Below are 4,869 nucleotides of genomic sequence, written 5' to 3'. Positions count from 1 at the left end.
GATTTAACCATATTTTTTTTTCTAGTAGTTTTATAATTTTAGCTTACTTTACATCTCTCACCAAGTTAGATTTAATTTTTGTATGTCATAAGATAGGGGCCAAACCCATCATATTGCAATATGGGTATCCAGTTGACAAAGAATCATTTGTTGAAATGAAAATTCTTCCCCACTGAATTGTTTTGTTGAAAATCAATTGATCAAAAATGTGATGATTCATTTCTGAACTCTCATTTCTGTTCTATGTGCTTATCCTTGTGCCAATACCAATACTGGTTTGATAACTGTAGCTTGATAACTGATAATTATGTTAAGTTTTTAAATTGAGAAGTATAAGCTCTCCAATTCTATTGTTTTTCTAAAGATAATTTTGGCTGTCTTCGGGATCCCTGCATTTCCATGCAAGGAAATTTTCACTTCTATTCCAAAACCAGCCTATCACTTTCTGGGAACAATATAATGGCAACTTGAAGTTTAATATGGATTGCATGTAATCTGTAGATCAATTTGGAAAGTATTTTCATGTAAACAATAATTATTCTAATCCATTAATGTGTGCTGTCTTTCCATTTATATCTATTTTTAAAATAATATTTTGTAGTTATCAGTGTACATTTTGCTTTTTTGTTAAATGTATTTTGTCCCATTATTTTTGATGCCTTGTAGATGAAATTGCTTTAATTTCATTTTTGCATGTATTGTTGCTGTATCGATACAATTAATTTTTGCATATTAATCTTATGTCCTGCCACATTGCTGAATTAGTTTTACAGTTTTCAGCTAATTTCTTAGAATTATATATATATATGATCATGTAATTTGCAAATAGTTTTACTTCTTTTGTCTTATGCTTTTTATTTTTTTTTCCTAATTGCACCACTTAAAACCTCCAGTACAAAGTTGAATAAATATGGCAAGAGTGAATACCCTTGTGTTTTTTCTGATCTTAGAGAGAAAACATCCAGTTTTTCTCCATTAAGAACAATATCACATGTGCAGTTTCATGTATTCTCTTTATAAAGTGGAGTGGGTTTTTATGTATTCATACTGAGTGAATATTTTTATCATTAAAGAGTATTAGATTTTGCCATATGTTGCAATTGAATCTATTGATATGAGCATTTTTGTCTTTTAGTCTAAAATACGCTGCAGTATATTGATTGATTTTCAGATGTTAATCCAACATTGCATTCCTGGGATAAATTACACTTGGTCATGGTGTATAATTATTTTTATTATCGTGTTGGTTTTGTTTGCTGGTATTTTGTTGAGGGTTTGCATTTATATTTACAAGGGATATCGGTCTGAAGTTTTCTTGTGATATCCCTGCTTGTATTTTTGGTTTTGTTTTCAATCGGGGTAATACTGACCTTATAGAATATATTGGAAAATGTTCTGTTCTCTGCTAATTTTTGTAAGAATTTGTGAAGGGCTGGTATTACCTTTTTAACAGTTTCATGAGATTAATCAGAGAAGCCTTTTGGGCCAGGGCCTTACTTCATGGATTACAAAATTTTCTAATTCAATCTCTTAATTTTTACAGGTCTCATTTTTTGTAGGTCTATTCAAGATTTTCTATTTCCTCTTGAGTTAATCTAGTTTATTATTTCTAGGATTTTGTGCATTTTTATCTAACTTATCTAATATTTGCCATGTAATATTTCCTTATAATTCTTTATTTCTACAAATCTAGTATTAATGTCCCTTTTTTCATTCCTGATTATAATTTAAGTCTTCTTTCTTCATTTTCTTGATCAACTAGCTAAAGATGTGTCATTTTTTGTTGATCTTTTCCGGGAATAACTTTTGGTTTCATTGGCTTTCTCTACTGATTATCAATATTTCTGCTGTAATATTTGTTATCTCCTCCTTTTTGATTTAGTTTAGTCTTCTGATTTCTTGCAGTGGAAGGTTAGCATACTGATTTTTTTTTTCTTTTACACTGTAAGCATTTACAGGTATAAGTTTTCCTCTAAGCACTGTTTTAGTTGGATTCTATACATTGGTATGTTGTGTTTTTGTTTTTATTCATTTCAAAATATTTTCTCATTTCTCTTTTGCTTTGTTTCATAGACTCATTCTCTTTAGGAATGTTGTTTTATGACTAGAATATGATGTGTCCTGGATGATGTTCCATGTGTGCTTCAGAAGAATGTGTATTGTACAGTTGTTGGACTGAGTGTTCTGTAGATGTCTTTTAAGTCTAGTTATAGTGTTAATGTTTTTTTTTTTGTTTTGTTTTGTTTTTTTTTTTGCTTCTCTTCTGTCTAGTTGGTATATCCATGATTGAAAGTGGGTTACTGAAGTCTAATTATTATTGCTTAATTGTCTGTTCCCCCATCTATTCTGTCAGTGTTTGCTTCATATATTTTAGAACCATGTTGCTAGGTACATATATACTTACAATTGCTGTATCTCCTTGATGAATTGATCTTATAGAATGACTTTTTGTCTTTAGTAATACATTTTGTCTTAAAGTCTATTTATACTAGATATTAATATATCCAGTGAAGCTTTGGTTTGGTACTGTTTGCATGGCATATCTTTCAATTCTTTTACTTTCAACCTATTTCTGTCTTTGAATCTAAAGGGTGTCTCTTGAAGACTGCTTTAGTTGGATCATGCATTTTTGTCCACTCTGCCAATCTTTGCCTTTTGAGTATTTAAACAACTTTATAGAATTTACATCTGACAGTTTGCTATTTGTATTCTATATATGCCTTGTGTCTTTTTTGTCCCTTCATTTCTCAATTACTGCCTTTTTGATGTTAAACAGATACTTCCTAGTGTACTATTTTCACTGTTTCATTGTTTCTTATATTTTTTGAGTTATCTTCTAGGTGATTTTCCCGGTGCTTAGTTAGCTCATAACTTTAAACAATCCAGTTCAAGTTACTACTAACTTAATGTCAAAGGTATACAAATCTTTGCTCTAATATGCTCTTATTTCTCTCTCCTTCTTTAAACTGTGATTGTCCTACAAACTATATCTTCACATTATAAACCTATCAATGGTGTTTTACAATTATTGGTTTATGCAAATATTTTTATAAAACAGATAGGATAAGGAAAGGGTTATTGATATAATTTGGTTCTGTATCACCACCCAAATCTCACTTTGAATTGTAATTTGCACTGTTGGAGGTGGGGCTTGGTGGGAGGTGATTGTATCATGGGAGTGGTTTCTAATGGTGTAGCACCATCCCCCTAGTGCTACCTCATGATAGAGTTCTCATGAGATCTGGTTATTTAAAAGTGTACAGCATCTCTCCTCCACTGTCTCTTCCTCTTGCTCCAGCCATGTATGATGTGCCTGCTTCCTCTTCACCTTCTGCCATGATTCTACGTTTCCTCCCTGGCCATGTACAGCCTGTGGAACTGTGAGCCAATTAAACTGCTTTTCTTTATAAATTACCCAGTCGCAGGTAATTCTTTATAGCAATGTGAGAACAAACTAATACCGTAATAAATATTTTTATGCTGTTTTATATTTACTTATATAGTATACTTTACTAGTGCTCTTTATTAATTCATGTAGTTTCAAGGGTCCTTTCAGCCTGAATGATTCTTTTCAAAAACCTTTTTGGTAGAGCAGATCTTCTAGCAACAAATAATCTCTATTCCTCTTTTTAAAAATCCTGGGAATGTCTTAATTTTATATGCATTTATGAAGGAGAGTTTAGCTGAATTCTCAATTAACATTATTTTTATTTCAACACTTTGGACATACTACCCACTGTCTTCTGACATCCATAGTTTTTCTTGAGAAGTCAGCTGTTAATCTTATTGAAGATCCCAGATAATTGATGTAAATTTTCTCTTAATATTTTTAAGGAAAAAAAAAATAAAGTGTCTGAATTACATCATTTGACTCTGATCATTCTAGCTGTGGACTTTCTGAATTTGTTCTATGTGGAGTTTACTGATCTTGGATGTGTAGACTAATATGTTATAAATTTTGAAATTTTCCAGTCTTTTTGCCAATATGTCTGTCTCATCTCCTCTGAGACTTCTGTTTATTTTGGTACACTTAATGGCGTCCCATAATTCTCTGAGTTTCTGCTCATTTTCTTTTTTCATTTCCCATACTGCTTCAAAGATTGGATTATCTCTATTGACCTATCTTCAAGTTTGTCAATTCACTCTTTTGCCAGCACAAATCCAGTGTTGAGACACTCATATTTTTGTTATTGGTCTTTTTAAGTTCACAATTCATGTCTGTGTTTTTAAAGCAAATATAAATTTGATATACTTTATCGATATTATCTTTTTGGTGAGATGTAAACATTTCTATTTAGTTCTTTTATATATATAATTTCTATTTTTATTTTTAAAAATACATTTTTTGAAAAATATGGAATGCCTTGCAAATTTGTGTTGCATCCTTTTACAGGGGCCATGCTACTCTTCTCTGTATCATTCCTATGTTAGTATAAGTGATCACTGATTTTTCTATTTTGTAAGGCATTGTCTTTACATTTCTTGAGTGCCTTACACATGGTCTTGTTAATTCTTTGAACTTATCTACAATAACTTATTTAAGACATTGTCTTCTAAGATCAAAATCTGGGACTCCTCAGGGACATCTTCTGTTGGCTGTACATGTGTCATGCTTTCCTGTTTCTTTGCATGTTTCATTTTTTAAAATTGAAAATATTATATATTGTAGCCATTCTGGTATCAGTCCTCAACCCTCAAGATTTGTTGTTCTTTCTTAGATTTTTAAAATTTTTATTGTTGCTGTTTTTCTTGCTTCTGCTTGTTTAGTGACCTTCCTGAACTAATCCTGTAGATTCTGTATTCCTTTCAGTGTGCAGTCACTAAGCACTGTACTATACAGGTTGAGTAGTCCTAATAAAAAAATCTGAA

General features: G+C 31.2%; 1 pseudogene; it reads right to left on the bottom strand.

Moving 5' to 3' along the window:
• Positions 1-4,348: 4,348 nt before the first annotated feature.
• LOC126955795 (uncharacterized) lies at positions 4,349-4,444 on the bottom strand (annotated as a pseudogene).
• Between the last annotated feature and the right edge of the window lie 425 nt (positions 4,445-4,869).

This window comes from Macaca thibetana, chromosome 5 (assembly GCF_024542745.1).
Source record: "Macaca thibetana thibetana isolate TM-01 chromosome 5, ASM2454274v1, whole genome shotgun sequence".
NCBI classification, from domain to species: domain Eukaryota; kingdom Metazoa; phylum Chordata; class Mammalia; order Primates; family Cercopithecidae; genus Macaca; species Macaca thibetana.
The sequence above is the reverse complement of the archived record's forward strand: the minus strand, read 5'-3'. Positions and strand labels throughout refer to the sequence as shown.